The following is a 20,506-nucleotide window of genomic DNA, read 5'->3' on the forward strand; positions in this document are numbered from 1 at the left end:
CCAACAAGCCACCCATTGTCTGAACAGAGGTAGAGATAGCAAGGTACATTTGAAAGCTAATTATACAAGGAGCAGAGAATGCATTAGGCCGGGAATTGAACCCGGGTCAACTGCTTGGGAAGCAGCTATTCTCTCCACTATACCACCAATGCCCTGACAGACCCTGATTTAGTCATCTATCAACTGTTTTTCTTGCAGGGCTATGACACACTCACTCTTACTCAGGAATCGTTGTATTTCTCCCTGAAATAAGAGAGAAGTCTAAAGCGTGAAACTTGTGCTTGCTTGGATTCATTCTCCAGATGTGCAGAATTGCTTTCATCTAAGGCTAAAATGTTTACAACTTCAGTACAATGCACTATGCCAATTAATTTGCCAGTTAGGAAGAGTTTACCACAGTCTTGCAACCTGTACCGTGTGCACTGCTTTCAGGTCCCTGATGGTCTAGTGGCTAGGATTCGGCGCTCTCACCGCCACGGCCCGGGTTCGATTCCCAGTCAGGGAACGAGGGAACCAGGTTTAGGCACTGTTAGTAGCGTAAACCAAAGACATTTCTGCTGATGTTTTCAAATGACATGACAAGAATGTCAATTTAATCGAGCCCTGTCACAAATACAATAGGACATTGGTTTGTAACGAGTCATCTTATGCGCACCACTTGATTTGAAATCACACTTTACAGCCAGCAGATTTACTACTTCTCTTTAGAGAAGGGCTCGCTTAACTCTTTCCAGCAGCACTAGGACCATTGTGGCTTTTAAAAACTAAAAGAATAATCAAGTTTTTCTGATACTTTGATGTGTAACACGGTGCTTAATAACATTTTGAGCAGCAAAGACAAATGCTATTTGTCATTAAATGACATGGGCATCCACGAATGATACGGAAAAAGAGAAATTTCATGGTCTATTGTCGGACAAAATGTTTTTGTCCGCGGACTTGGAGCATTTGGCGATCTGGCATGGGGGAAATTTTGGGTAAAAAAAATGTATATAAATATGAACGAATTTATAAATGTATATATAATTAATATAAATATAAAAAAATCTTTCCTTACGCATTATACACGCTCCTTGGCAAAATATTTCTCCAAGGGTGACAACAATATTACTGGGCATGTATTGTTGTAATGTTTTAAATACTTGAACGCAGTTTTTCTAGAGAAGATAATTGCTTTGTATTTGGGAGTATCTTCCATTGACTCTTTAAGGCTTTCACATGCGCGCGCATACCGACAACCGGTAAGTGACATGCTGTTTATAAAGTTGTTTTGTAACGTCCCCATGCCAGTAATGTGAGAACCATGCATATGGTTTTGATGGTAAGGCTTGTGACTTTATTGTCGGATGGTTTATAAAGTGGTGTGACGTTTCTGCAGTGTGCAAGTTGTTGTTTTACGTGGAAGGGTTAGCACTTGGCCCTTAGCCAAAACGTATTAGCCTCGCATGACATGCTGCGCAAACAGCGCAATATCCACACAGGGAGCGCAGATTTGGACCTGTCTGTGTCCTACTATCAGTATTTGACAACCTCTAGCAATGGAAACGCGCTTCAAATGCCCCGGAGTTCCCCTTTAAGTGCAGTGTAATGCATGACTCAACCTGGAGGCTCCTCTGTCTTTTGTCAAAATTGCACAAGCAAAGTCAAAAAAGAACCTTTTTGTCATATTGCTATGAAAGTCACACACAAAACAAAAAAATTTCAAAAAGCCTGAGAGACCTAATGAGGGAACCTGGGAAAAAATTTGACATCAAACCTCTTTCTTTAACAAGTCAGACCAGGAAGTTATTGACTACTTGTTGTGTGCTACTTTACTTGTTACCTACTCAGCAGATATCAACCTTATGAAAAACATAAAGAAATCGAACACACACTCTGATGATGGGGTGAGAGGTGGTAATGATCGAGGCCACGCCCACAGACAGCTACAGCAAGTCTCTGTGGCGCAATCGGCCAGCAGGTTTGGCTGTTAACTGAAAGGTTGGTGGTTCGAGCCCACCCAGGGGCGAGTGTGTAAACAAACAAATCTACCGGTGAGCTATAGGTTGTAGGTTGGGTAGCAAATCAAAAGATGTACTGGTTAATACCATCGCTCTTTTACGCTAGTCGACCATTGTTCCGTCAACGCAAGCCGTATCCAACGCATTCAGTTAATTTTCAATGAAATCCGGCCGATCGTTGTCGCCGTGCTCGCAAAGCATGCTGGGATTCTGGCACGGCGAGCGGGGGACCTGCGGCACGTCAAAAAGTTGGGCTCGCTCGAAGTTTATGCAAATTTGCCACGGCAGACGTAGTGCGTTACCCAATGACAGTAGATCATGTATTTTTTTTTCCCTTTGTTTATTCACCACTGAACATTTCGGGTATTGTTCATGTCATTGCTATTGCGGGCAAAATGAACAGCAGCAGTGGCCAGAATGGCTGTGCTAAAACGATTGTAGGCGAATAAACACACCTAAAACATCAGGCAATTGTGAGCATCTCCACTTTTGCAGTAAAGTAATGACCATCAAGGAATAGAGGTTCAATCCAGTGCATCAAATTCTTTCATGGGCAGAGGTGGAGTAGTGGATTAAACGTTATCAATAATTGTGATAGGCATTCATTTCAACAAAAGAACCAAATCACACCCATGGCCATGTTTTCACAACATGTCTTGTTCATGTTTCATTTTCAATTCAGAGAAAAGGTGCAGGGACAGGTGATGCAGCGAGAAGGAGATCTCCTGTGTCGCAGCAGCAGCACAATAGCAGCTCTCCTCACTCGCAGATCCACATCCATGGTGCAATATGAAATAACGTTCCATTGCTGACGATTAATACACATTAATTTCCCTCCGAAACTCAGAAACTTCGGTTGATTAAAATCACAAGTTATTTACTTTCCCCCGGAGCCATTCTACCGTATGTTCTATCCACAACTCCGTATACACGCCCACTGTAGTAGCAACACGGCGACACTAGGCATCCAATCCGGCGAGTTAAGTTGACGTGACGGAACAATGGACGACTAGCGTTAGAGATGCCTTGCAATCAGATATTTGTCGTCTTTCAGTTTCTCCTTCCTTTATTATCTACTTAAACTTGTCATGTCAGACACATTTTTCTTCGGTTTTGCCGTTCTCGCCCCCCATAGGTGTCACAGGGGGCTGCAGATTAGAAGATCTTATTTCCTACCATCCACTTATTTGATTGCCATGCAATCCATGTGAGCTGGGCAAGTGGGCATCACATACCTTTAGCAAAGTCTGCAGGACCAATGAATGGGTGTGTGAAAGTGAGCCTAGGCTGACAATACATGCATGTTTATGCTTTGCAGGCCTCGTTGGCGCAGTAGGCAGCGCGTCAGTCTCATAATCTGAAGGTCGTGAGTTCGACCCTCACACAGGGCTTTTATTTTGATGTGGTGTTTATAGCACTTCACCTCAGTAACAGCTGGAAACTTGCTGGGCACAAGTGGCTCCGATTACTCTCTGTTGGAGCTGCAGAAAGCCCACTCGGAAGCTCACTCACTCCAAAGTGTGGAAGGTGTCAAACGCAACTTATGGGCATTCGAACCATGTCTCTTTTAGAAAAGCAAGTTACACCCTGGCCAAGACCCATGACAAAGGATAGGAAGTTCATCACGCTGACATAATAGAATACGCTGTGTGACAAAAGCACCTTTGCAGACTCTCCTTCTCTTGACATAGACTGACATGGGACAATTCATTCAAGTTTATCCCACGTGAAACTACCTCTTTTGCAACTTTCCATAAACTTTCAAAATGAGAATGAAAGCCAGATAAAGAAACTTGTGAGTTGATTGTTTAACCTCTAGTCCAGACAACAGGTCTTTTGAACAAGTAGCTACGTGCTGAACAAGCCATGTCATCACATATTTTAGCAAAGTCTGCAGGACCAATGAATGGGTGTGGGAAAGTGCGCCTAGGCTGACAATGCATGCATATTTATGTTTTGCAGGCCTCGTTGGCGCAGTAGGCAGCGTGTCAGTCTCATAATCTGAAGGTCGTGAGTTCGACCCTCACACGGGGCAGGTGTTTTGATGTGTTTAAAGCACTTCACCTCAGTAACAGCTGGAAACGTGGCTCCGATTGCTCTCTGTTGGAGCTGCAGAAAGCCCACTCGGAAGCTCAGTCACTCCAAAGTGTGGAAGGTGTCAAACACAAGTTATGGGGATTCGAACCATCGCTCTTTTAGAGATGCCTTGCAATCAGATATTTGTCGCCTTTCAGTTTCTCCTTCCTTTATTATCTACTTAAACTTGTCATGTCAGACACATTTTTCTTCGGTTTTGCCGTTCTCGCCCCCCATAGGTGTCACAGGGGGCTACAGATTAGAAGATCTTATTTCCTACCATCCACTTATTTGATTGCCATGCAATCCATGTGAGCTGGGCAAGTGGGCATCACATACCTTTAGCAAAGTCTGCAGGACCAATGAATGGGTGTGGGAAAGTGAGCCTAGGCTGACAATGCATGCATATTTATGTTTTGCAGGCCTCGTTGGCGCAGTAGGCAGCGCGTCAGTCTCATAATCTGAAGGTCGTGAGTTCGACCTTCACACGGGGCAGTTATTTTGATGTGGTGTTTATAGCACTTCACCTCAGTAACAGCTGGAAACTTGCTGGGCACAAGTGGCTCCGATTACTCTCTGTTGGAGCTGCAGAAAGCCCACTCGGAAGCTCACTCACTCCAAAGTGTGGAAGGTGTCAAACACAACTTATGGGCATTCGAACCATGTCTCTTTTAGAAAAGCAAGTTACACCCTGGTCAAGACCCATGACAAAGGATAGGAAGTTCATCACGCTAACATAATAGAATACGCTGTGTGACAAAAGCACCTTTGCAGACTCTCCTTCTCTTGACATAGACTGACATGGGACAATTCAGTCAAGTTTGACCCACGTGAAACTACCTCTTTTGCAACTTTCCATAAACTTTCAAAATGAGAATGAAAGCCAGATAAAGAAACTTGTGAGTTGATTGTTTAACCTCTAGTCCAGACAACAGGTCTTTTGAACAAGTAGCTACGTGCTCAACAAGCCATGTCATCACATATTTTAGCAAAGTCTGCAGGACCAATGAATGGGTGTGGGAAAGTGCGCCTAGGCTGACAATGCATGCATATTTATATTTTGCAGGCCTCGTTGGCGCAGTAGGCAGCGCGTCAGTCTCATAATCTGAAGGTCGTGAGTTCGACCCTCACACGGGGCAGGTGTTTTGATGTGTTTATAGCACTTCACCTCAGTTACAGCTGGAAACGTGGCTCCGATTGCTCTCTGTTGGAGCTGCAGAAAGCCCACTCGGAAGCTCAGTCACTCCAAAGTGTGGAAGGTGTCAAACACAAGTTATGGGGATTCGAACCATCGCTCTTTTAGAGATGCCTTGCAATCAGATATTTGTCGCCTTTCAGTTTCTCCTTCCTTTATTATCTACTTAAACTTGTCATGTCAGACACATTTTTCTTCGGTTTTGCCGTTCTCGCCCCCCATAGGTGTCACAGGGGGCTACAGATTAGAAGATCTTATTTCCTACCATCCACTTATTTGATTGCCATGCAATCCATGTGAGCTGGGCAAGTGGGCATCACATACCTTTAGCAAAGTCTGCAGGACCAATGAATGGGTGTGGGAAAGTGAGCCTAGGCTGACAATGCATGCATATTTATGTTTTGCAGGCCTCGTTGGCGCAGTAGGCAGCGCGTCAGTCTCATAATCTGAAGGTCGTGAGTTTCACCCTCACACAGGGCTGGTGTTTTGATGTGTTTATAGCACTTCACCTCAGTTACAGCTGGAAACTTGCTGGGCACAGGTGTCTCTGATTATTCTCTGTTGGAGCTGCAGAAAGCCCACTCGGAAGCTCAGTCACTCCAAAGTGTGGAAGGTGTCAAACACAACTTATGGGGTTTCGAACCATCTCTTTTTTTTTTTAAAGCATTGCAATCAGATCTTTGTCGCCTTGTGTCAAACCCAAGTTATGGGGATTCGAACCATGTCTCTTTCAGAAAAGCAAGTTGCACCCTGGCCAAGACCCATGACAAAGGATAGGAAGTTCATCACGCTAACATAATAGAATACGCTGTGTGACAAAAGCACCTTTGCAGACTCTCCTTCTCTTGACATAGACTGACATGGGACACATTTTTCTTCGGCTTTGCCGTTCTCTCCCCCCATAGGTCAGAAGATCTTATTTCCTACCATCCACTTATTTGATTGCCATGCAATCCATGTGAGCTGGGCAAGTGGGCATCACATACCTTTAGCAAAGTCTGCAGGACCAATGAATGGGTGTGTGAAAGTGAGCCTAGGCTGACAATACATGCATGTTTATGATTTTTAAGCCTTGTTGGCGCTACCTCGCTCACGTTAGTCTGCATCTCCCCTCCAATAGGCTTTGCACTTCTCCATTCTCACATTGAACGGTTTAGCCAATGTCGCACCGACTCACAATGAACCGAGCCTATCAACGCCCGAGCTCACAATGGAACTCGGCCAATCAAGGTGAAGCCCTAACTTGGAGTTAACCTCCCTTCCCCTCCCACTCCCCCTCCTCCAACAAAACCAACAAAAAAACAAATTAAAGATTTTGTTTTCGTTAGGTTAGAGGATTATAAAAGTTAGCGGTTACAGAAGAGGGATTTTTTATCGAGCCGTTGTCTCTGCCGACTTAAAAAAACAATCTTACAGTAAGCATCAAGTTATATTGTTTCTTATATATATCCTGCCATTTAAACGAACGTCCTATTACAGTTTTTCTCTATTGGTTTGGCTCATTTCTTGAAACAGAAATTACATTCTCAAAACTCTAAGATCATTTGGCGTAACACTCTTATAGTTCAGCACAACACCATAGCTAACCTGCAAAAGCACATATCTCTCCCAAAACTGTTCACCCATGCTTCAGACCTGATTCCTTTCCCATGAAAAGAGTCAGTGCCACCCAAATTGCAAAGATCTTTCTCAGTTGCCTAGGCTTGTTTCTTGAAACAGACCGAACGTTTTAAACACTCTTTAGTACTTTTTGCAAAACTAAACTGAATGGTTCAGCAAAACACCATGGTTCACCAGCAAAAGCTCATATCTCCCCCTAAACAGTTCAGCCATGTGTCAAAATGAAGTTTCTTTCTCATTCAAATAGTCAGTGCCCCAAAATGCATTGTCCTTTTGGCATTGTGTGAGCACAACAAGTCAAAATGTTTAGATGTTTTGTCACTATGGCATAGGACTACCTAACAGAATACAATAGTGTATAAAACTGAAGGAAAAAAGTTTCACAGTAAGAGTAGCCTCAATGCACACACAATACACTCATACCAACCATTTTTATTCACACAAATACTGTGAAGTACGTAACTTCCATACAGTATAGTATTGTAGAAGGAAAAGAAAAATATACATAGCACACATATACTGTAATATAAACACAAACAAAAAACAAGCAAAATTATGTGGCTATGAATGATGACATGATCTATAATTATGGCCCGAATTTCATCTGGGACAGCACGGTGTCTTCGTGCTCCTCGGCCTCTTCCCCCTATTCCACCACTGCGCATCCTCACTCCTCCTTTTCTTCTTCTTCTGCTGGTGAGAGGAGTGTGAGTGGAAGAGCTGAGAGAAAGGCTAAGTGTAAAGGTGCTTTTTCTACCCTTTATTCGCTATCCTTGTTTTCTCTGTTAAATGTTTCATTAGTTGTGTTAGTTCTGCGTACTTTGTGTAGTCTTGAGAGGTTAATTTCGAGGTTTTTTTCGCATTTGTTTGGTGCGCTTCCCGGCCGCAATGGCGTCTGGCGGCTTCTCCATGCTGTCCCGGAAGCACGGCATCAGAGTCGGTGCCGGCTCTCCGTGCAGCGTGGAGGAAGTGGCGCTGGCCGTGGGGCAGGTTATCGGGCACGGTTCGGTAAAGTCCGCTGCCCGCATGAACAGTGCGGTGGTTTTATTTTTAGCGAAGGTGGAGCAGGTGCACAGCCTGGTGGAGGCGGGCATCACCAGGGGCGCCGCCAGGTGGGGAAAGGTGATAACGTTTCTAAGGGCCCAGCAGCCTGGGGGGCCCTCGGAGGTAGTGATAATATAATATTAATATTGTTGCCCATTCTTAGAATTTTCTAATGAATTACAAAATTTTTAAAGGAAAATAAACTAATTAAACACAATTTTCGATTTCAATAACTTTTCTTTAGTTCTTTGGCATATTGACATTTACTCGGCCCTCCCCCTCTTGCAAAATGGTGCGGTCCAGTTCTGATCGAATTGTAGTTGAACGCATCCGAAATGCAGGCAGGTGTATGGAGCGGCTGTCTGAAACACATGATGGACGGTGAGCTGACTGAAATAATCTAGAATGAAGTCGGGTTATCAGAAGCGGAAGGAAAGACGGGAGAAAGACGAGAGGGCCAGTAGAGGCAGGCAACTGGTCACTCAGTTTTTCTCAAAGAAAGGTAAGTTCACTCACTGACTTTGAGCTTTCAAACACTAGATGTTAGCGAATGGTAGGCTAACATATTAATATACATCTAACTTGGATGTATAACTGAAACCTGCATGCTTTAACCTTTTCCTGTATCAACTTATCTTGCATTCATCACTGATACAGAGCCAGGCTCCACATCAGGCAATGTTGCAGCGGCCAGTGACACCACCACTGCTGAAGTGCAGCAGGACAGGAGGAGGACCAGCAGTGAAGATGGTGAGAAAGAAGCAAAGAGTACCAGGTCACTTTAAAATTGATTCACAATAAGATGTTTCCCTTCTTTTAAGGGTTACACTTTTACAGCTAAGTATGGAGTCAATTTGATTGCATGCATAACTGTAACTTGCATGCATTTAACTTTTCTATGCATTAACGTCCGTGCAACACTAACCTGCATGCTTTTTTTTTTTTTTTTTTTTTTCAAACTTTATTTTGCAGCTTTTTAATAACAGACATACAGCTTACAAACACAGACCACCTCCCTCCCCTCCCCAAGGCTCCTAAACAAAGGCAAAAAACAAACAAACAAACAAAAACAAAAAAAAAAAAAAAAAAACGAAAAACAAACAAACAGAAAAGTACAGGAACAATGCAAAAATAATCAGACAGGAACCTCTCGTCATATGTTGAGTGAGCTGACGTTTCCAGCGTGACCATATGTTTATAACCATGTAATCCAGCTGGTGTTAAGGTACATCATTGGAAAGGGAACCCTTCTACGAATTCTATAAGGGGACTCCAGGTCACTGTGAAATTCTTGCCGGCCTTATATAACTTACATCTCAGTTTTTCTAAAGGTAGAAAAGATAGTACATCTCTTAGCCACTGCAGAAAGGATGGAGGTGAATTCGATTTCCAGTTAAAAAGTATAAGTCTGCGTGCAAGCAGGGAAGCAAATGCCAAGGCGTTAGCTTGTAATTTTGAAATTTTGCAGCCTAGAGGTGGTACCCCAAAGATGGCTATGTGGTACTCAGGCGTTATAGTCTGACCGCAGATTTTGGAAAATACATCAAATATCTGTCTCCAATAGTCGTTGAGAGAGGTGCATGCCCAGAACATGTGTCCTATTGAGGCGGGTTCATGGTTGCACCTTGGGCAACCAGGATCTGTGGCGGGAAAAAGTTTCGATAGTTTATCTCTTGAGTAGTGCAGACGATGGAGTACTTTAAATTGTATGAAACCCTGACGTATGCACAATGAAGAGGAATGTATACGTTTTAAACTATGTTGCCACATTTCTTCAGAAATTTCAACCCCCAAATCCCTTTCCCATGCCCTTTTAGTTTTATCCCAGGATATCGGTTTCAAGTCTCCCAACATATTATCAATCACAGATACACGTTTCTTTCCATAAGGATCCAGTCCTAGTATTGCATCTAAATGATTCTTAGGCGGTGGGAAAGGAAACGACGGAAACCTCTTACTGGTAAAACTTCGTATCTGAAGAAATCTAAAATAATGCGATCTGGGTATATTGTGGTCATTTTCAAGTGTCTCAAATGGGATAAACACATCATCAGGGTACAAATCACAAAAGAATATCAACCCATTTCTATGCCAATATTGAAATGCATTGTCAAACCCGGAAGGGAGGAACAAGTGATTACTTGCTATCGGGAAATATCTGCTATATTGCTTTAAATCAAAATGCCTCCTGAACTGCAACCAAATCCGGAGTGAGGCTTTGACAACTGGGTTTGTGAGCTGTGTATTGCAACTGTATGGTAACCCTGTTGTGAGTATTGGTATAGGGCTGGGTAGTAGTTCCATGTGAACCCAGTCTGGACCCTGCTTATTTTCATATGTGTGAATCCAATGAGTTAGTTTCGCTATGTTAGCAGCCCAGTAATACCAGAGAAAATTGGGTAGTCCCAACCCACCTGCATCTTTAGGCACCTCCAGGTACATTTTTTTCATCCTGGGATTGGAGTTGTTCCATATAAATGTAGAAATTAGTCTATCTAACTCCTTGAATCTTGACATAGGGATGAATATAGGGATCATCTGGAACACATAGAGAAATTTAGGCAGGATTGTCATTTTAACTATATTTATGCGACCTGCTAGTGAAATTGGTAAAGTTGACCATTTCACAAGATCTTGTTTTGTTTGTTCTAATAACGAGTTAAAGTTATATTTCTCCAGATCTTCTATCTTTCGGGTAACTTTAATTCCTAGATATGTGAACATATTACGTTCTGTTTTAAACGGATATTCTGAATAATCTCTGTCTGCACTATCAATTGGAAAAAGCAGGCTTTTTGAATAGTTCAGTTTATAGCCTGACAGATGCCTGAAGTTCTCTAGAATCGACAATAGTTTTGGTATCGATACCGTCGGGTTGGATATATATAGAAGCAGGTCTTCCGCGTATAGCGCCACCTTATGGACTTTGCCACCACGGGAGATACCGGTAATACCCTCTTCTGTTCTAAGGGCTATAGCAAGGGGTTCAACCGCCAGATGGAATAGATATGGGGAGAGGCCACAGCCCTGTCTGCAAGACCTGTGAAGGGGGAAATAGTCAGAGATATTATTATTAGTCCGTACAGCTGCAGTTGGTGCATCATATATTATCCTAATCCACATTAAAAATGATGGTCCAAAGCCAAATTTTTCTAAGACAGCAAACAGGTACTGCCACTCAACGCGATCAAACGCTTTTTCGGCATCCAAGGAGATCACTGCTTCTACGGGTTCTTCAGACGCCGAGTGCGGGGTGTACAAGATGTTGAGTAATCTACGCATATTATAAAACGACTGTCTACTTGGGATGAAACCCGTTTGATCTGGATCGATGATTGTTCGAATTACACTGTCTATACGGGTGGCTAATATTTTTGTAAGGATTTTATAGTCGCAATTCAGCAGGCTTATTGGGCGGTATGAGCTGCATAACAGAGGGTCTTTGTCTTTTTTGAGCAGCACTGAAATTATGGCCTGGGTCATGGTTTGTGGTAATTTCTGTTGTTTAAAAACGTCCCGGTACACCTGGCTAAGTATCGGCGCTAGCTTGTCAGCAAATTCCTTATATATCTCAATTGAGAACCCATCAGGTCCCCCCGCCTTTCCGCTCTGGATTGATTTAATTGCCTGTAATACCTCATTCGCAGTGATCTCTCTATCTATCTGTAAACTGTCCTCCGGGGTAATCGTTGGAATGGTCAGCCCCTCTAAAAATTTAATAATATTCGACGGGTCGTCTGGTGGTTCTGACCCATAAAGATTCATATAGAATTGCTTGAATTGGTCATTTATTTTATCAGGGTTAGTGGTTTTCTCCCCCAGCTCAGTGCGAATTTCGGGAATAGTGTTAGCAGCTGCGGACTGTCTAATTTGGTGGGCTAAAAGCTTTCCAGCCTTCTCCCCGTGTTCGTAAAATTTCTGTTTTGATTTAAAGAATAATTGTTCAGTTTGTTTAATAGAAAGGTTATCAAACTCGGTTTTTAACAATAATTTTTCTCTGTAGAGCTCAGGCATTGGGGCATCAGCATATTTACGATCTACCTCTGCTATACTGTGAGACAGGTCGCTCAAGCGTTGTTTACGTTTCTTTCTCTCATAAGCTGTATAGGATATTATCTGGCCCCTGAGATAGGCCTTAAGAGCCTCCCATACCGTTGTTAATGGCATATCTGGTGTGCAATTGAATTCTAAAAAAGTATCAATTTGTTGAGAGATGAATTTTTTGAAATGATCTTTAGATAGCAACAGAGGATCAAACCGCCATGTACGGCGTGGTCTGACGCACTCTGGAAAACATATATCCAGCTGTACCGGGCCATGGTCAGAAATAACAATGCTATTATACTGGCAATCCCTGACCATAGGGAGAGTCCTGTTATCTACAAGGAAAAAGTCGATCCTGGAAAAAGAGTGGTGAACTGGAGAGAAAAAGGAGTATTGCCTAACAGTCGGGTTATCTCTCCGCCAGGGATCAAAAAGTGCATATGTGTCCGTAAATGACTGAATAACTGCACCAGAGTTTGAAATCTTACTATTAGGTCTGGGATTTGATCTGTCCAGTTTTGGGTGCAGAACGCAGTTAAAATCGCCCCCCAATATCAGCTGGTTGTTGTTGGGGTCTGGTAATGTTGCTATAAGATTAGTGAAAAAAACAGGATCATCCCAATTGGGTCCATATACATTAGCTAATGTTACTTGGGTACCATACAAATTGCCAGTCACCATGACATATCTACCCCTGGAGTCACACATAGTCTGTGATGGAATGAAAGGGATGCCTTTTCTAATCAGGATTGCTGTGCCACGTGCTCTGTCATCATTTTTTGAACAGAATAGTTGCCCTATCCAAGGTTTCTTTAACTTCGTACCTTCACTTGAACGCAAATGAGTCTCCTGTAAAAACACGATATCACTTCCTAATGTTTTTATATGTGCAAACACTCTACTTCGTTTCACTGGGTTATGGATTCCCTTAATATTCCAGCTCAAAAAGCGAATATGGCCTGACTTCCGTGTATTAGACATTGTACTTCTAGAATGAATGAGAAAAATGAGAAAACAAAAAAAAGTCCCTGTCTGACTACAAATCTAAAACTGAGCCTTAAATCCCTATGCTGATCTACTGAACCTGTTGAGATCGCACACCCCTCTTCTAGCTTTGTGCTGCTGATAGCCATCTAACCTATCCTTCTAACAGGCCCCAACCAGGGCGAACATGACATAGATTGGATTAAACATTGAATGAAAATTGTTTACATATAACCAACATCAGAAAACAAACCAGGATACCTCTACATGACCCACCCCTCTTTAAATTGTTTTCCAGGTACTTCATACTGACAAACACCTCTCTATTATATGTCCCTTAAAATAGAAAATGAAATAAAAAAAAATTCACAGTGTTATGGATACCCATTCACACATGTTTGAAAAGAAAAGGAAAAGCCACTCCATAAAGCAAACGTAAATTTACAAATGTTCATAGTGGGTAGGAGTAGCAAAACTACCTGAGGATATCAAGTTTTTATCAAGTATCCATGAAATAAAGTCTCAGTGTTACCTGGGAGCCCGGTTGCTGTAGGCTCAGTAAGAGAGAGAGAGGGAGAGGGAGGAAATCCCGGTGTTCGGACTTTTCACATTTGGACCCACCAGATCCTTCCCGACGTCTAGTCATCATTGTCCTGTGTGGTGAATCAGTCTGCAATGTCCCTTGGCCTCAAGTTGTTTTTGATATACTCCATCGCTGCCGCTGGATCCTCAAACCATCTCTCCTCACCAGACGTGTCGGTAATACGGAGGATCGCGGGGAACCGGACACCAAACCGAACATCCCGGCAGCTCCGGAGCAGACGTTTAGCTTCGGCAAAAGCCGCTCTTTTCTTCGCCACCGTCACCGTGTAGTCCGGAAACACGCTCACTCTCTTGTCGCGTAAGGTCAGCGGTGCCGCGCGGGCTGCTGCACGGAAGACCTCATCCCGTTCCCGTAGGTAATGAAATCTGACCACGATGACTCTGGGAGGGCCCCCCTCGTTAGCACGTCGGGCACCGCGATATGCTGCATCCAGGGTTGGGGTGAAATTGAGGCCCAACAGCTCCTGCAGTAGTTTAGCGATACCCGCGGTGGGCTGCTGTCCCCCACGCGATTCAAAACCTTCCTCTATCCCAACCAGGCGTGCACAGAACCGGCGCTGCCCCCCGTCAATTTCCTCTACTCTCTGACGAAGTGATGTGACCTCCGCCTTTAGCTTGTTTACTTCGTTTTCAGTGGTAGCCGTCTTATCCGCGTATGTGTTCAGGCCAGACTCCAACTCTCCCAGGCGAGTCTCCTGACGCCACTTCTTCGTGAAGTGCGTCTATCTTAGAGTTCAAGTCAGCTGTACTTGAGTCTATCCGGGCCAGAATCCTGCCTTCACTGTTTGCAATGGCGGTCATGAGAGCAGATAAGCTTGGAGTCTCTGGGCTCTCCTCGTCTGACGGTTCCTCGTTTGTGGACGCGGTTGCAGCCGTGTCCGAGGCTTTAGCAGAGGCCTCGTTCTTGTTACCTTTTTGTCTGGGCATTTTGTCGTTCGGCCGTGTATCACAACAGATGGAGCCGTCAGTACGGTACATTGGTATTACTCAGTTGACAGGGATGAACATGGACCGTCCGAAGTTGGTTTATAACCATTATTTTTCCAAAAAAAAGTTCGCCATGACGGGAGCTCTGCACAAGCACAACCTCACATATCGCCGCTCGCTAGCGCCCCCTAACCTGCATGCTTTAACTAAACTCCATTTGAATCCATGATACAGAACCAAGCCCCTCATCAGGCCATGGTGACGACAACAGGGCCAGTGCCAGCAGTGCAGATGACAGCGCAGCACAGAGTAAGGAGCAAGAGCAGGAGGGGGCAGGGTTAATGGACATTTGCCAGTCTGAAAGTGAGGATCTACTTTCAAATGATCCAGGGTTGTGGCCAGTAAAGCTCATGGACAGTGACATAACTGGTATTGTCAGGAAATTGGCTACTACAGAGTCAAAGCAATTCTGAAGGGAAATCTTTTCCAGAGTACTTGAGGTACACAAAGGCAGCAAATGGCAGGGAAAGAATGTTTTTTATTCATATTGTGCATTTCAGGAGGTTTGTGATCATTCAAAGTGGCACCACTGAGAACGTTGTGATGGTGGTAACAGAGCTGAACTTTGACTTTAAGTGTTGGATCAAACATCTGTTGATTATTAAAACTGCTACGCCCAACGTGGGGCTCGAACCCACGACCCTGAGATTAAGAGTCTCATGCTCTACCGACTGAGCTAGCCGGGCTATTCACATTTTATAAAACATGCCTTCCGAAAAAAAAAGAAGAGATTAAACAAGCCAAAGTCAACTTTCAGAGATTTCGAATGACATCGGAACACATTCCTCCCTTTTCAACCTCTACCTACTCCACTCGACTGGATCCCACTCAGCTGTTAGGGTTTTCCAAGAGGTAATACCACCTGGCACAAGGTGGAACATTTTTAGCACCTACTCGGTCGGGGTCGAGTTGAGTCCAGCCGAAAATGTGACATTTACAGACTGCAGGCAACTGATTGGCCAGGGAGTGATGTCACTGGATGAGTCATGAAAGCCACTCCTTAACAAGAACCCGGCAACAGCAACAGTTGGATTTGATGTATTCTGTGATCATCAACGAGGTGGATTACTAGACGCAAAGACACAGACCAAGTAGCATGTATACCTTCACCTTGATGTCCTAAATTGTTGTGTCATGTTTTGTCCAATAAAAGTGACATCACAGGACTTTTGGACCTCCTTGCTATAACGACCCCACCCACATTGAGGTGGTTGTGAGTAAGTACGAGTGGAAAAGAGCTTAATGTAGCAGGAGAACTGCCTCATCGCACATCAGAATTGTGTATGTTGATGGGAGGAACTGAAGGCCCGTCTTCAGAGATAAATGCCTTTTTTCACCATGGCCTGACATGGCTTTCTTCACGGTCTTCTAATAAGAAAGTAAGATTTAAGCAATAAATTAGTGTCAGGTGTGGGATTTGAACCCACGCCTCCTTTTGGAGACCAGAAGTCACTGTCCTAAGGTAGGAATAAAGCCTTGAGTCTGGCGCCTTAGACCGCTCGGCCATCCTGACACCATTACATCCCTGCCTGTGTAAAATATGACAAACGTGAACCAAAATGCAAAACGCTACTCCACTTGACTATATTCGACTCAGGTTTTAGGGTTTTCCATGAGGTAGTAACAGCTGGTAGCAGCTACATTTTTAGCACCTGCACGGCAGGGATTCGAGTTGAGTCCAGCCGAAAATGTGACGTCTACAGACTGCAGGCCACTGATTGGCCAGGGAGTGATGTCACTGGATGAGTAATGAAAGCAAGAGAGGGCCAGAGGCCATGGGTCGTTATTCAGATTTTCCTTCTTTTGTTTTAAAGTGAATGATCATACTTGAGCAAACGGGGAATACAGAAATGACATGAGCCCAAAGAAAGGTGAAAGTAATGCTCTTGCACAAGTTTGAATGTTTTTTACTCATATTGTGCATTTCAGGAGGTTTGTGATCATTCAAAGAGGCACCACTGAGGACGCTGTGATGGTGGTAACAGAGCTGAACTTTGACTTTAAGTGCTGGATCAAACATCTGTTGGCCGTACCTCCTCACGCCATATCCTGATCCAGGAACAAGGGCATGTGCACATGCACATGCACATGCACATGCACATGCACATGCACATGCACATGCACATGCACATGCACATGCACATGCACATGCACATGCACATGCTAAAACAAGGGCATGGATAGAAATGACCTTTGGCCAAATTAAATACAGGTTCATTGCTTAAAATTCTCAGGCACCATGGCTGACTTCTGACAGAGCCATCTTAAATTAATAGTATACTTCATATTTTATACATTTTGTCTTGTGGACAACTTTTCAGGCTCAAGTCTTTTCTTCGTTGAGTTCCTGGAGGTTCTAGTGCCTGAAAGGACTCAGTTTCTCCTGACACAGTGAGGGACCTATACAGGGACACATATTTCCTTTGATCCTTATTGTTGTGACTTTTGAGTTAGAACTTCTTTTCATAATTTAGCATTGACACAGTAGCAGTTTAAGTCAGAGCAGGTGTAAGAAGGCTAAATGGACAGAGATGATTTATAACTTTCCACACGTTTAGCTCATTGCACCCCACTGTGAATATGAATGTAAAAAACACATTTCTAACACTTTGCATGAATCGTACAATAATGACAAGTTTGAGTTCAAGTTGTGTTGAATTGTTTAATTATTATTACATGTTTCTCAAGCTGTGGAGAGAAAACAGAATTAAATACAGTTCACAACACGAAATTCTCCTTTATCTGAATTTATACTAACATCCCTCTCCAGTTTCTTGATCTCTTTTATTTTCAGTTTCTTGTGTTCCATATCTAGTTTGCTGCTCTCTTTATTGGACAAACACATTTCTTCAAAGGCTACTTACCACTCTGAAATATTTTCCTGTACTTTACCTTCACCTGCTGCCAGGTACGCTTTTGGCTGTTAAGATAGCTCCTGTTGAGATGTAACAGTGAAAAAATAATATGTGGGTCACACACTCACGACAATATAGTCACAAAGTATGATGATGCGTGTCGATTATTGAGTTATTAATAAAGTGAGCAGGGCCAGTATATTTGTGCTGTACATCTCATACAGAGACAATTCAGCATGCTTTATGTAAACACATTATAACACAAAGAGGAGAGCATAAATACATGAGGCCAGTAAAATAAATGTCTAACAATTGAAACTTTCAGAACTTAGGCGTTTAGTCTGTCTGCAGTTGTTAGTCATGCCGTTTCTTCGCTTTTTTGATCGCAGCTGTATTACCATTTCTGGTGATGACACTTTTAAAATCCTCATACAGCTCCATCAGCATTATTTATTCAGCTGCCGAAAAAATTACAGCTCTTGTCTTGCTCTCCTTTTCTGCCATCTCCATTTTTCCACCATCCACTCGTCAGGGCTTCTTACGTTCCTCGAGCACTCACACTTAGCTAGGCTATGTAAGCCTTGCTGAGATGCAGCTGAAATGTCTTTGTGGAGCAACTTGAGGCTTAATTGGGAGATGGTGCTAGTTCAAGCGACGATTTCTGGCTTTAGCCTGGCTTTCTTTAGCTACTTTCGAGGAATACCCCCCTGGTTGTTGACCAGTGGAGTTGTTGGTATACACACTCGTCCCTGGGTGGGCTCGAACCACCAACCTTTCGGTTGACAGCCGAACGCGCTGGCCGATTGCGCCACAGAGACTTGCTGTAGTTGTCTGTGGGCGTGGCCTCGATCATTACCACCGCTCATCCCTTCATTAGAGTATGTGTTCGATTTATTTATGTTTTTTATAAGGTTGATATCTGCTGTGTTGGTAACAAGTAAAGTAGCACAAAACAAATAGTCAATAACTTCCTGGTCTGACTTGTTAAAGAAAGAGATTTAATGTCAAATTGTTTCCCAAGTGCCCTCATTTGGTCTCTCAGCCTTTTTGAATTTTTTCTTGTTTGTGTGTGACTTTCATAGCAATATGACAAAAAGGTTGTTTTTTCACTTTGCTTGTGCAATTTTGACAAAAGACAGAGGAGCCTCCAGGTTGAGTCATGAATTACACTGCACTTAACAGGTCACCCTTGGAGAAATATTTTGCCAAGGAGCGTGTATAATGCGTAAGGAGAGCGTTTTGGCAGCAGAATGTTTACTTTAACTCACGTAATACGCATAAGTCAGAACGTCCCTGGGTGGGCTTGAACCACCAACCTTTCGGTTAACAGCCGAACGCGCTAACCTATTGCGCCACAGAGACTCTGCCTGGCTCTTGTTGGCAGTGGGCGTGGCTTCGAGCTTGACTGCCCCCTCATGGCAGTAGATGCAAGCTTTCTGTATTTTTACGTGATGAGACTCGAGTGAACTGCTGCTGATCTATGTCAAACTTGAACCGAAAAGTAGGAGGTGCTATACAGCAAGATTACCAGTTACAATACAATTGTAATATCTCTCATCAAAAAGCTCAGAATGCTTTGGCACCTTAACTCTTGTCAACCAAATGACTTAAAGAATAACTTGTGAGTTCAGTGGGACAAGTCACCCATTACAGCTATCGATTTGCTACCAAACCTACAATTGGTTGCTGACCGGTAGATTTGTTGGTACACAAACTCGTCCCTGGGTGGGCTCGAACCACCAACCTTTCGGTTAACAGCCTAACGCACTGGCCTATTGCGCCACAGAGACTTGCTGTAGCTGTCTGTGGGCGTGGCCTCGATCATTACCACCTCTCATCCCTTCATTAGAGTATGTGTTCGATTTATTTATGTTTTTCATAAGGTTGATATCTGCTGTGTAGGTAATAAGTAAAGTAGCACACAACAAGTAGTCATTAACTTCCTGGTCCGACTTGTTAAAGAAAGAGATTTAATGTCAAATTGTTTCCCAAGTGCCCTCATTTGGTCTCTCAGCCTTTTTGAATTTTTTCTTGTTTGTGTGTGACTTTCATAGCAATATGACAAAAAGGTTCTTTTTTCACTTTGCTTGTGCAATTTTGACAAAAGACAGAGGAGCCTCCAGGTTGAGTCATGCATTACACTGTACTTAACAGGTCACCCTTGGAGAAATATTTTGCCAAGGAGCGTGTATAATACGTAAGGAGAGCGTTTTGGCAGCAGAATGTTTGCTTTAACTCACGTAATACGCATAAGTCAGAACGTCCCTGGGTGGGCTCGAACCACCAACCTTTCGGTTAACAGCCTAACGCGCTGGCCGATTGCGCCACAGAGACTTGCTGTAGCTGTCTGTGGGCGTGGCATCGATCACTACCACCTCTCATCCCTTCATTAGAGTATGTGTTCGATTTATTAATGTTTGTCATAAGGTTGATATCTGCTGTGTAGGTAACAAGTAAAGTAGCACACAACAAGTAGTCAATAACTTCCTGCTCTGACTTGTTAAAGCTGCGGTCTGCAACTTTTTTTTAGTCATATTACAGTTCTTCCTGCTTCTGAAGAGTGCAGACGTGTCTCTGCTTTCTCCTGCTTCCTCCTGCTGCTTATTGCTTTATTCGCTTTTAAATCATTCTACTTCTTTCCACAAGTCTTGGATATAATTTTATTCTTTTATTCTTTTTCTTTTAATTGTATATTTGTAAACGGTATTAGCCCTCCTGTTTACAAAGAGAATCGGACAGAAAAAATGTCTCCTAACCCTGCAGTATCAGTGAACTGCACACAGTGTGAGCTACTCTTTGCGAAGGTAGCACAGCTCGAGAAGAGGATTGAAACGCTGCAAGACATTCGTAACGACGAGGAATTTATTGACTCTATTATAGTTCCTGCGCAGGCTGTGGAGCCTTCATGTGCCAAAGGACTAACTCAGATCTTTCTACACGGGATCACAGCTGATGTGGAATCTCACACTGCAGCCCTGGCTGACACACTTCCCTGGATCTGTTCAAATGACACTGGAATATCTGGTGAAGCTTCCAAACCGGACGGTCCGACTGACATCTCACACTGGAACAGTGTTGGTGCCAAACCCAAATCATCA

The 20,506-nt window shown here is 43.4% G+C and overlaps 10 non-coding genes across 10 annotated transcripts; 4 read left to right on the plus strand and 6 right to left on the minus strand.

Moving 5' to 3' along the window:
* Positions 1-79: 79 nt before the first annotated feature.
* Positions 80-152, minus strand: trnag-ccc (transfer RNA glycine (anticodon CCC)). Its single transcript has one exon. It is a non-coding gene; the product is annotated as a tRNA-Gly (tRNA).
* Positions 153-3,318: 3,166 nt separating this feature from the next.
* Positions 3,319-3,391, plus strand: trnam-cau (transfer RNA methionine (anticodon CAU)). The gene has a single exon. It is a non-coding gene; the product is annotated as a tRNA-Met (tRNA).
* A 571-nt stretch (positions 3,392-3,962) lies between these two features.
* Positions 3,963-4,035, plus strand: trnam-cau (transfer RNA methionine (anticodon CAU)). Its single transcript has one exon. It is a non-coding gene; the product is annotated as a tRNA-Met (tRNA).
* A 463-nt stretch (positions 4,036-4,498) lies between these two features.
* trnam-cau (transfer RNA methionine (anticodon CAU)) lies at positions 4,499-4,571 on the plus strand. The gene has a single exon. It is a non-coding gene; the product is annotated as a tRNA-Met (tRNA).
* Positions 4,572-5,142: 571 nt separating this feature from the next.
* On the plus strand, positions 5,143-5,215 carry trnam-cau (transfer RNA methionine (anticodon CAU)). Its single transcript has one exon. It is a non-coding gene; the product is annotated as a tRNA-Met (tRNA).
* Positions 5,216-15,166: 9,951 nt separating this feature from the next.
* trnak-cuu (transfer RNA lysine (anticodon CUU)) lies at positions 15,167-15,239 on the minus strand. The gene has a single exon. It is a non-coding gene; the product is annotated as a tRNA-Lys (tRNA).
* A 716-nt stretch (positions 15,240-15,955) lies between these two features.
* Positions 15,956-16,066, minus strand: trnal-caa (transfer RNA leucine (anticodon CAA)). The gene is made up of 2 exons: positions 16,029-16,066; positions 15,956-16,001 (listed from the first exon to the last, which is right to left on the minus strand). It is a non-coding gene; the product is annotated as a tRNA-Leu (tRNA).
* A 2,086-nt stretch (positions 16,067-18,152) lies between these two features.
* trnad-guc (transfer RNA aspartic acid (anticodon GUC)) lies at positions 18,153-18,226 on the minus strand. Its single transcript has one exon. It is a non-coding gene; the product is annotated as a tRNA-Asp (tRNA).
* A 470-nt stretch (positions 18,227-18,696) lies between these two features.
* Positions 18,697-18,770, minus strand: trnan-guu (transfer RNA asparagine (anticodon GUU)). The gene has a single exon. It is a non-coding gene; the product is annotated as a tRNA-Asn (tRNA).
* Positions 18,771-19,668: 898 nt separating this feature from the next.
* trnan-guu (transfer RNA asparagine (anticodon GUU)) lies at positions 19,669-19,742 on the minus strand. Its single transcript has one exon. It is a non-coding gene; the product is annotated as a tRNA-Asn (tRNA).
* Between the last annotated feature and the right edge of the window lie 764 nt (positions 19,743-20,506).

This window comes from Odontesthes bonariensis, chromosome 8, assembly GCF_027942865.1.
Source record: "Odontesthes bonariensis isolate fOdoBon6 chromosome 8, fOdoBon6.hap1, whole genome shotgun sequence".
NCBI lineage: Eukaryota > Metazoa > Chordata > Actinopteri > Atheriniformes > Atherinopsidae > Odontesthes > Odontesthes bonariensis.